At 35.9% G+C, this 12,723-nt stretch overlaps 1 protein-coding gene across 2 annotated transcripts in view; it reads left to right on the top strand.

The window, feature by feature from the left end:
- Nucleotides 1-5,424: 5,424 nt before the first annotated feature.
- LOC132794279 (uncharacterized) overlaps nucleotides 5,425-12,723 on the top strand; it is a 52,094-nt gene continuing 44,795 nt past the window's right edge. For both annotated transcript variants that reach the window (XM_060804601.1, XM_060804612.1), the window contains exon 1: nucleotides 5,425-6,652. The gene's annotated coding sequence lies outside the window, so the exon portion shown is untranslated. The remainder of the gene's footprint in view (nucleotides 6,653-12,723) is intronic.

Consider the following 12,723-nt stretch of genomic DNA (forward strand, 5'->3'; position numbering starts at 1 on the left):
AAATATAATTCAAAAATGTATATTCTCCTCCACTATCTATAGTTTTTTTAATTTAAGTTAACATAGATCGAATTGTATAGAATATTATATTTTACTGTTTAATTTAATATTTTTTTCCTCATAGGAATAAATACTAATATTTTTCGTGAAGATATTTTGAATAAAATATTGAATTTTGCGAATTTGCTGATTTGCTGAATAAATATATTAAATTCTCTTATTAAACAAAATGATATTTCTTTAATTTTTTGGTGGAATATATATAAATTTTTTGACAAATTCCCTTAAAAAAAATTCTACTATTTTAAGTTCAATCAATTTTATTTAAATGTTAAACTCTGTGGATATGTAAATTCAATTTAAAAAATATATTAATTTCTTTTACTAAACGATATTATATTTTGTTAAATTGTTTGTAGAATACTTCCAACTGATAAATTCTATTGTAGATATATTAAATGCTTCCATTTACTGTAAAGTTATTTTTAGGGAAATATTCGACTCGGTCGTTCTGTTAATACAAAAACAAGTAAGAAAGCTACAGTCGAGTGTGCTCGACTGTGAGATACCCGCTACCCATTTTGAATAAATCCAAAATATTGCGGTATTATTTTCATAATATACCAAAAATACTTCAAAAATACTAAAAATATTCCAAACAGTAAATTGGTATATCGATATAGTACCGCATTAAAAATATACCATAGGCACAATATACCAGATTGTCTGTCAGACAGACAGACGGACATGGCTAGATCGTCTCGGCTGTTGACGCTGATCAAGAATATATTATATATATTTTATGGGATCGGAGATGCCTCCTTCTACCTGTTACATACATTTCCTGCCGGCACAAGTTATAATAAGTTATAAGTTATAATTATACTCTTATTAACTTAATCAAGTTGTTTTTAAATTTGCTAACCAAATAGTTGTCAGCATATATAGTAATAAAAACTCAGTCCCATTGTCGTTTTGAAAGTATTCGAGCATAATTTCGAGTACTTCGGAGATTGACCCCACTGTCAACACACGACTGAAAGAAATTGAAAACAATGTTGTTGTCGATGGGCTTCAAGAAGAAGCTGCTTGGAGTAAACAGAACAGAACCTATTGCTACTCCTAATGATAAGCCATGATTTTATGCTCCGAGCTTATATTATTTTATTTCTTCGAATTTAAAAAAAATTACAAACGATCATCCGACATTGAAATGTCTTCTCATCCGACATTGAAATCTCTTCTGCCGACAGAGAATCTAAGCCGAGACTCTAGGTTATCATTACTTGACCTCTCTTGTTCAGATCTATTGAGCGGAATTAACATCCGCTTCAGACATTCAATGACTTTAACGAAATATTCAGTTCCAAATTCATTTTGTTTGCGGGCAAATATTCAAATATTCTTGGTGGCTACAACAACTGGAGATGAAGTGCGATAAAGACATAGAAAATTCAATTTTACTGCTTAATTTAACATTTTTTTCCTTATAGGAATAAATGCTACTATTTTTCGTTAAGATATTTTGTACAGAATACTGTATTCTGTGAATCTGCTAATACACTTAAGTATATATTACATTATATTATATATATTAAATTCTCTTATTACGCAAAGATATATTTCGTTAATTTTTTGATGGAATGTATATATTTTTTTTGACAAATTCCCTTTCAAATAAAATTCTACTGTTTTAAGTTTAATCAATTTTATTTAAATGTTAAACTCTGTGGACATGTAAATTTAATTAAAAAAATATATTAATTACTTTTACTAATCGCTTTTATATATATCTTAAATTTTTTGTTGAATACTTCCAACTCTGTTGATAAATTCTATTGTAGAATTATTAAATGCTTCCATTTACTGTAAAGTTATTTTTAGGGAAATATTCGACTCTGTTTTTCTGTTAATACAAAAAAAAAGCGTTAAATTCTTATTCTTTACTTATATTTTCTGTTTAAATTTGCTGTGTGCAACATTCAATCTGCTGATACAAGTATCTACATATGTACAAGAATATTAAATTAAGTGGAATTTTATTTTATCAAATATTTTGTACTGATCAATTCCCTTACATAATGAAATGCCACTAATATTAGTTGAATCGTTTTCAAGGGAAATATTTAACTCTGTGGTTCTGTGAATGCAATAAAATAGAAAATTAAATTGCTGTAATTCTACTTCTATTTTCTGTTCAAGTTTGTTTCAACTCTGTCGATCTGCTGATAGCTGCTCTGCTTTGTGTGCTTGGCATTGGCATTCCACATGTCTGCCATGGAGCTGTTGAGCAATCCATTTAAGTCGGCTAAATGTTTATCAACGTTTCGCACTTGCGTCAAAATCATATCTCAACCAAGTTGCGTTGCGTTACCAATGCAGAGAAACGCTTCTATCCAAGACTTCTAACCCAACCATCTTTGCCCCCCTGTGGCCATGCCAAAGACGTTGCTTGTGACTTGGCTCTTTTCGCTTGTGGGTGAAACAAAAGAGCTTTTAACATTACTGCGTGCTCAGTATGTGTGTGTGTATGTATGTGTACGCAACCTTTGGCCGATTAAACATAAATCCCTATAAAGCAACAAAGTAAAAAATTGCCAACGAGCCAAGTAAAAACTTTGGCAAAGTGCTCAACGTCTTCCTTGGTAAGCGCGCGGATACTCGGTTGTTCTTCTTCTTCTTTTTACTACTACAGTCTCCTCACCTCTGGCATCACCGCAAAACTGTGTGTGTGTGCTACTGTTGCACGTTCTTATCCTCATCCTTGTTGCTGTCGTTGTCGTTGACAACGACGTGCGAGGCCTTTGAAGTTGCCTCAACGCGAACGCAAAACGCAACTCAACGCAACTCAAGGCAACTTTCAAACGCGGCAGCAGCGAAAGCATCTCAGTAATTTATATGCCGTGCACAAGATCATTGCTGTTAGGGCATTAAAAACTTAAATAGTTTTAATTCGACTGAAATATGCAGGCGCTGAAAGGAACGTGCACTATGTGGCGTATACTTGACACACAGACACACAAGCGAAAAGGCGCTGATTAAGAAAGACAATGAAGCAAAAGGAGATGGTGAATTGGCCTTTGCATATTTGACATTAATAATATGCAACGCTTGGCTTATTCCCGTTGTCCAAGAAATTTAAATAAAGCCTGGCACACAGAAGCACAGAAGCAGCAGCCACTGTTCGTTTGGCTTTGGCTTTGGCCGAGCGAATTGATTTGAATGGCCGCAGGGGCGGCTGGTAAGAATAACAATAAACATTACTATCTGCTTCATTGGTTATTTGCCTCGCTTTTTCACCCACCAAAGACAAGAAAAACAGGCAGCCAAATTGAAGAACAGCGAACACAACGAACGAAAATTTTAAAAAGCCACCGCAAAAAGCGGATGGAGCGGGAGCCACAAAAAAACAAGGCAAAGACAGACGCTGCTTATAAAGCAATATATATATATATTGACAATCTGTATATTAAGAGCGTAGGAGGCGAAAAGAGGAAGGTGAGCAAAAGCAGCAGCAGCAGCAACAGAAGTCAGGCAACCAACGAAGCGAGCAAAGCGAATCGCAACAATCGAAACGAATCGCATCCAATCGAATCGAATCAAATCGATATTTTTCGCCTTTTATTTTAGTTTGTTTTTTCTCGTTTTTTGGACTGGCGCCTGCAGTGTTTTGCTTGCCACTTGATTTCTTGGATTCTCCAGGCCTTGAGCTCACCGTGTCCTGGCATGTCCTGGCCTGCACTTTTGTCTCGAGGTGAAGTTTTTAGTCAGCTGCGTGTTGAATTTCTGCACACAAGAAGAGAAAAGCGCCGACTCGTTGCGTGAGAGCGCAACGTTAGCAAAGTTTTTCCTTAAAAGTGTTATACTCCTACTTCCTAGCATATTTCCCGCTGTCATACTGGGAACAGTTTCGATACTCTTATACTTCAATTACAACGTGACTGCTGCTTTGTATATGTGTTTGTGTGAGTGTGTGCGGGGAAGCGGAATCAAAATATGTAAACAAAAAGCCATTGATAGTGCTTATCAAGCAGCAGCTGTAAAAAAGAAGGAAACGCACACACACACATACACAGAGACACACACACAACACCATCGAACAAGAGCCGTTGAGTGGAAGTGAGAAGTTAGTGATAACTGGGTGTTAGCTGCTGGTTTTCGTTGTATAAGATGAAGACGAGCGCAGACACTTGAGTAATGAATCGACATTTCAGAGAGTTAAGCATAATGTACTGCGATTTATATCGTTTAAGGAGTAAGGGCCAACAACAATGAAAATAATATTAAAACTTATTCGATTAGCGGAGCAGCAAATGATGGAAACATTTGACAAAAATATGAATTTGTAAAATGTGTAAACAAATTTAAATGATGACAAAATTTGACAAAAATATTAATTTATAAAATGTATAAACATATTTAAATTCTTGTAAAATTTGAATTTAAATATAAGTTTATAAAATGTATAATGTGAAAATAAGTTTAAATACTGAATATTAATTTGAACAAAATATTTAAACAAATTGAAATAATACATATGTATACATTTGAAATTTTTAAGTTATTAATATATATTTCTTAAAAAAAAAATTTTGATAACAAATCAATATATTAAAAATTTAGTTGTTTTACTAAAAACGTGTTATGTGCTTTTCTTTTAAGCTGCTTACAGATTTTAATACTTCATATTTATATGAATTTAATGAAATAAAAATGCAAACTTCTTAATTAATTTTGTTAAAATGTTTTAGTACTCGGCTTTCATTAATATAAAAAATTCAAAAGCAATTTTTTTTAGATTTAATCAAAATTATGGAAACTTAATATTTTTTTGGTATTGAGTTATTCTTTTGTTACATTGCAATGCAATACTTTTGTTTATGTTTCATGCACAAATAAAAACGAACATATTTCGATGGTAATTAAATAAGTATGCAATAAATTTGTGTTCATTTTGGTGGGCAATTATTGTCTGCTGCATTGGAGTTTATATAGTTGCTTAATTTTAATTTGATAACCCGCATTTATTATGCATTTTACGGCCACATATAAATCACATACCGCAAAGCACTAAAAATACAAATAATAAAAGAAATGAAACACAACGCCAAAAAGGAAAATGAAAACGAAAACAAACGCGATGCATGGCGTGGCGTGGCGTCACAAAACTCTTTTTGTCACATCAGCTAACGAGAGAGAGCATGCAAAAGTGAGAGAGAGCAGGCAAAGTGAGAGCGCTGCGCTCTCGTGCAAGCTGCGCAGAGTGGAGCGTATAACAGTTTATTGCGGAGCCGAGACACGAACACGAAATGACGACAGCATCGACGCGACGCGTCGCATCGCATCGCATCGCATTGCCCGGCTCGCATACGATTTTCGCCAGCTGAAAGTCGTCGGAGCGTTGCGGCCAAGCAGTCTCAAAGCATACGCCGTTAGCGACAGACACAGCGGGCCTCCCCAACGAAATTAACGCAGTCTGTGTGTGTGTGTGTGTGTCGAACACGTCGGGAGTTGGCGTCGTGCGTTGGCGCTTCTACTTCTATTCTACTTTACTAAATGCAAATCGAATGCAGTTAACGTTAAACGATATAACGATACAATTGTGCACCATAAAATAAAGTTCTTAAAGTCAAAGCGGCCATTAGGTCAGAAAACGAAGCTACTACAAATACAAACAAAAGTGTAGAAAGAGTGCTAGCAAAGTTGCGGCTGCCGCGTGTTGCATATTTCTCTTTATCGTCGTCGCTTTTTCGTTTGCCGTCGTCGTGTGTGTGCGTGAAACTTCCGTTCCGGTCGCATTTAACACGTGAAATCCATTGCCGCAAATTGAGCTAACAACAGCCGCAACGCAACGCAAAGCGAGGCGAGAGGAGGCGAGGCGAGGCGACGCGACGTGGAGGCGTCTCCAACTCCACAACGACGACAAGATGGAACATGTGTAAATGCTAACGAGCGAGAGACGCAAGCGAAATTTGATTGATTTTGATTGACATGGCACTCAGCGAGCGCCACCCAGAAGGCAGTCAAGTGAAGTAGCACCGGAAAAATTCCGCGGAAAACCGAAAACCGAAAACAGAAATAAATATCAACATTTTTTTTGTAAGCAATCGCAAAGTACTCAAAATACTTGCAATTAACAATCGAAAGGAAAATCTTTTCTTCAATATATCAAAAACAAATGAGAAACGAAAGCAATAGCAAGAAATATATGCTCGTAAAATTGCAATAATAAAACATAAAAGGGAAGCGTTGAGCTAAGCAACTTTTCTTGAATTTCATTCTTATTTTCCTCATTGCTGCTGTCGCTCAGTTTTTCATTGCCAAACATCATACAGAGTTCAGAGTCTGTTTTCCTCTTCTGCTTCGTGTGTGCGTCTTTCTGTCTGTGTATTTGTGCGCGTGTGTTAGTGTCTGTGCGTGTGTGTGCGTGTGTGTGCGTTGGTGCCATATAAAAAAGGATAAAATATATTCCACACGCATTGATTTTTTTCCATGCTCAAATGTGGCATCAACAAAGTGGATCAACAACAACCACAACAACAACAAGAGAACGCGAAAACCACATCGAATAAAAGTTGAACGCATCGCAGAAACTTTTTTGCACATTTGGACATTGGAATCTCTCCTCTTGCCATCTCTGTCGCTCCTTTGGGTATGTTATTTCTAATTTCTATTAGTCCTCGATGTGTGCTGTTTGCACACATAACATAAAACTTAATAATATTGCTGTCAGAGTAGTTTGAACCAAACTGTTATTCAAACTTTTTCCTTTTTATGCTCTGCGCAACCTTTTCTCGATAATAATGTTTGAAGTTTTGACCCTCGACAATATTTGGCTGTATTACGATTCGATTCTATTGATTCTGTGTTGTTTCCCTTTTGCCATTTGGCTTATTTAATTACAGCGAGTGCTCAATTTTTAGAGCTTATTGAAAAGCACATTTCAATTGAACTCACTCTCTAGTGCACTTTATAATGTTTGAAATGTTTCAAATAAGGAAGATAAAAACACACATAAAGGGGGGATTTTGTTGGATATGAATTTGTCAACAGAAACTAGTAATAAACTGCAGTTGAAAATAACAGAAATATGTGATTTAAACTTATGCTCGGAGCATCAAATAAAAACAAGTAAGAAAGCTACAGTTAAGTGTGTTTGACTGTGAGATACCCACTACACATTTTGAATAAAATCGGAAAAGTGAGGTATTCGCTTAAAAATATACCAAGTTTTATACCACAAAAATACTTAAAATTTACCAACGTTGATATAAGACTACATTCAACATATACCATGGATTTTAAAAATAGGAGAAATACGTGATTATTTTGGGAATATCAAATAAAAATGAAAATAAATGTAGAATTTATTATATTTTTCAACTGTGAAATTAAATGCTATATTATTAAAGCCTGAAAGACACTGAAGTCTAACATAAAAAAATGTAGATTTCATTGAACTCTTCGTCAAACAAATTAATTAAATTAAATTTTCAATATTACGAAACTTTAAAATAATCAAAATAATTCTTTATTAACTTTTGTTTCTGCCAAATTATGTAATTACATAATATTGAATGAACACTCAATATATTATATCGGTGTCGTATTCTGTTTAAAAAAATACAAATTCTGACAAAGTAATCTGAAATTTCATTGCAAATCTTACTATATAAATATAATCCCTTTTGACAACAATATTAAAATTTTACTTAAATCTTCACTTACCTTTTTTATATGCCTTTTGCTGTTCCATTTTGTTATTCTTCTTCTTTTAACTTGAGCCTTACTCAAATACCACTGCAAACATAATATAGTATGAACATTTCTTTTATTAGTTGATGTTGATGTGGAATAAATATATATTCAGAGAGTTAAGATGATATAATTCTTGCTAAGCAATAAATAAAGTTTTTATTGCTACTAAATATAAATTGGTTTAGTTTTGTTTATGACAGTTAGTTTTGTATAAGCAAAAGACGATTACTAAAGTACCATAATCTAGACTGTATTTAATGGTATCGATTGTGAAGGCATGATCTAAAAGCTTTGGTATTTAATTCAGTGTAAACTCGGTTTGTGCACATTAAATTTGATGCTTGATTATTGCAGGCCATGTTTGTTTTGGCCTTGGTCCAGGCGTTTATCTCTAATTGGTAGTCTAATCAAAAGTTCGTTAGACAAATATTTTGCAACTACCTCAGCATAGAGTTGAAATTATATGCTCTATCTCTGGAAATTAGTGTCAGTTTTCTCTCTCTCTCTCTCTCTCTCTCTCGCTCTGACTCCATTTCGTTCTCGTTCTCAGTTCGTGTGCCGCAATTAAAAGCAAACAAACCCTACTCATACAAAATTTAATTAACAACAAGCCAAACACACAAACCTGCTGCAAAAACTTGTGGAGTTTTAAATGTGTTTTTCGTTCAACGTGTTTTTTTTGTGTTGCGGCTGGCGTTCAATTTAAAAGTGGAGCACCCAAGAATCAACCACAACAAAAGCGGGCCAAAAGGATGCGGTCCTCTCAAGTGGAGTCCCTTCTTGAACCCCGTTACCCGTAACCGGTGTAAATGCTGAGTGGGTAAATGGTTAACGGTAACTGGCGCACCTGCAAATATTTGGCAGGCCACAGCAAAACTTCCCCAACCCCCCGAAAAAGTGTGTGGGGGGAAAACGCTGAACTCTCTGACAACTGTGGCAGCCACTGAAAACTGTGCGAAACTTATAGCGCTATATAATAAGAAGAAAAGCGCCGGTGAAAAGTTTCCCGGGGCAATGGCTTTTCAGCCAATGCGTTGGCGTGCAAATGAGAAAATTCATTATTTAACATTAATTAAGGCTTATTATGCTCATTATCAACACACACACACAGCGAGAGAGAAAGTAAGAGAGACTGAGAGTAAGAGTAAGGTTGTCACACACACATACACACACAGACATATGGCAAACCGCATTAAATGTCAAAAGTGAGAGGACATCCACATAGTAGTTGCTTAGTGGGTGGATAACTATCGCCGGAAACAAACACCTGCCAGAGAGAGAAAAACGAGGGAAGAGCACAAAACATGTTCATAATTCAGCATTGAGCATTGAGGAAGGCAAACAGGAAGTGTGCGAGTAATAGCAACAACAACAACAACAACAACAACGAGAGCTGAGAGCAGCAGCTGAGCGGAGAAAGCATGCTGTTTAAATTATTCAGTAAATTGTTAAGTAAATAACATGAGAGGCGCACGTTAAAAAGGCAAAAGCAACAACAACAACAACAATAATACAGCCAAAAATGGCGCCTCGTCTTGCTGTCTATGGGGTTCGAGTAGAAATTTCACTTTTTATATATGAAACAAGAACGAAAGCTATAGTCAAGTGTGCTCGACTTTAAGGTACCCTTCATCCAGATTCAATCAAAGCAAATCAGTGCTGTCTCTTACTAAAAATATATTGAAGAAATACTGCAATTTACCTCATTTGGTTTATCGATATACTAGTACTTTTAAATGGTTAAAAAATACTATAAAAATACTGAATTATATCAAAGACTATATTTGGTATATTAACGTAATAATTGACGTAATTACGTTCTATTACTATTATGTTATAGAGGAACCAAGCAGCAAGTGTGCGAGTGGAGAGAAAAAATACCAAATTACACCAAAGACTATATCGATACTATTACGTTCGAAATATACCAAGGTCTGACCGCACCAGCCTTGTTTTTTGCTATATAAAATTAAGATTAAATAATGATCAAGAAAACATGTTTTATGAGATAGAAGTTGCCTCCTTTTGCCTGTTATATAAACTTCCTTCTGGCACAAAGCTTTCATACCCTTCTACCCTTTGGAGAGAGGGTATAAAAACACACACACACACACACAACGATGTTGATGATGATGATGATGGGGCGGACACCGGTGATAATGATGGCGATAATGACGTTTGTGTTGAGGTGGCTGCGAATGTTGCTGTTGATGTTGATGATCATGTTGATGATGCTGATGACACGCCATTCACGGTTCAGTAGCAAATGTATCTCATACAATAAAATAAACACTCTCCACACACAGTATGTCTGTGTGTGTGTGTGTGTGTGTGTGTGTGTTGGAGAGGCCCCCAAGGTGTGTCAAGGTTGTTGTGAGTGGCAACCGAGCCACTGAAAGCTGATGATGTGCGTGGCAGCAGCAACAGCAGCAGTTGAAGCAGCAGTTGAGGCAGCAACGGAAATTCTGCAATGTGTGTTTGCCAAAGATGTTGAAATACCACACGAAAACTATGCCGGAAACGGAAGCTCAGCTTTGCTCTAAGCACAGAGTAACTGACTCTCTCCCACACTTTCTCTTCCTCTGTTTCTCCCCTTAACTCGCTGTATGGTTAACCAACTGAGGAATAACAAAACATTTTGCAATTCACAACTGTAGTTAGCAGCTGGCTTAGCAGCAACGTTCATTTCATTTCAGTTGTGGTTCAGTTTGAAGCACTCTTCGTTATGTTTCTTCAACAAGCATTTAATTAAGGGGATTTTGGATGAAGAATGGAATGGCTAGAAGTGAAACAATTACATAACATAGTGAAACAACTATTTTCGATAAATTTATAGTAGATAGTTTGACAACTATAAATCTATTTTCCTGTTTGTTTTATCAACTGTTTTGTTAAGAATTATTATTTTTTAAGAATCAGACGAAATGAATTCTTAAATCTTTCCCCTAAATTCTTTTAGCATATCAACATGTTAATCTTCAATATGAAAAACTCAAATGAATACCAATGTTTTTGAATATATTATATATAGAATTTAAAGAATATGAAATCTAATATGTTCATGAGATAAGTAGTCGTAATATGAACTAAATGAAAGAACAGTGATAACTCCGTAACTTTACCTTATAGACAAATAAATTAATACCTTAAATAAAGACAGTAACACAATCAGTAACTTTATAATAAGACTATTTTTGAAAGTGCATAAGATCTAAGAATTAAATTTCTTTCTGTACAACATTCCTTTATTTTCAATAACCTTTTTTCTGACAAATTTTTTGAATTTTTTAATATATGCTTTTAAGAATTCAGCTTCCATATTTTCATAAGTTCACATTTTACAAGCTCAAGCTTTGTTCAATAATTTATGCTGCATTGAAATGTCTCTAACTTATGTCAAATTTGTAATATTTTGTTTTTAGAATTCAGCTTCCATATTTGAACTCTAATGTACGAAACGTCAAATGCACCTTTTACCTTTACAACTTCAACCTTTGTTCAATAGTTAATGCTGCATAGAAATGTTTCTAGCTTATATCAAATAATACATGTAATATTTGCTGTTTATAATTCAGTTTCCATATTTTCCATATTTCAACTCTAATGTACGAAAAGTCAAAGGCATCTTTTACTCAAACTCAACCTTTGCCTCTAGCTTATAGCAAATTTGTGGCAATTGTCAATATTGGAATACACAATTGCAAGGGTCAGCAAATCAAAGTTGTTATAATGTGAGGTAAAAGTCTGTCAACGTGCGAGTGCGAGTTGAATCAGTGTTTAGACTGCATTGGAAAGTAGATTAGATGTGCCATATATACATATAGTATACTATGGCCAATCACGTAGCACACACAGAAATAGCAGCTTCTCCTGGGCATCATCATGCTTGGCGCACTCTCGGAAATGACATGCAGAGTAAACAGCGATTGCCAGGACCACTTGCTGTGTGTGTGTGTGTGTGTGTGTTGGGTGTTTGGGGTGTGCACACCCTTTTGGATACGGTCTAATTTTATGGTCGAGACAGTTTCGTTGCCCTCCACTGTTGCTGCTGCTGCCAAGTGTTGAGGGCCATAATTTATGCGGGCTTTGAGTAGAAATGTTTGCATAAACTACGTATACTATGCAAAAATATGCTATGGACACCGGCGGCAGTGGAGAGCAGGCAGCCAGGCAGGCAACGCAACGTCTGTGCTAAACAGGCAACAAGAGGGGTGGTAAAAGGGGGGTAAGTGGCAAGTCGAGGCACATGTGTGCGTGCTTCTGTTTGGCAGTGCCCAAAAGGCAGACACAACTTGCCCGGGCACATTAACCAAAATTGATTTTCGATTTTTTTCCTTCTTTCAACTTGAAGAAGAGCCGAATAAAGGAGGAGAGAACTACTTGCTGCTTGTGGCGCCACACGAATGCTGGGTTAATATTCTAAAATATCAAGAAAGCAACATTGGAAAATAAAGCAATTTGTTTTGCGCATTTTGGAGCTGCCCAAAGTTTGATTAGTTTGTTTTGCATGTGTGTTTGATGTGGAGGATAATGTTATTAATGTTTTTCTATAAGCTTGTTGGCTTATCGAAGCCAAGCGGCCAATCGCTGCTGTCAATGGTGATTCTATTTTCAGTCAAAGTTTCTGCTTGCCACAAACTTTCGAGTTGGCCATAACCGTGTGTAGGTGTGTGTGTGTGCGCGTGTGTGTGTGTAAGTAAAGTACATGCTCGAAAAGCTGGTAATGGAAGCAAAAGCAGGCTGCTGCTGCTGCTTTTGGCCTTTGCATTTGAAATGTGGAAAAGTGAACGAGCAAAAAAGCTGAACGTTGGGTCAACAGATTGAGGGCGTCTGCTGACCGCGCTTAATAAGTCAAAAGTGGGACGAAAGTGCACGGGGTTTAACCTTGGCCAAAAGCACAACGCATCGCTTGGCAAATTGTGAAATTGTGAAATGTGAAATGGCAAAAGTGCGCCGATAATTACA

The sequence above is a fragment of the Drosophila nasuta genome, chromosome 2L (assembly GCF_023558535.2).
Source record: "Drosophila nasuta strain 15112-1781.00 chromosome 2L, ASM2355853v1, whole genome shotgun sequence".
NCBI lineage: Eukaryota > Metazoa > Arthropoda > Insecta > Diptera > Drosophilidae > Drosophila > Drosophila nasuta.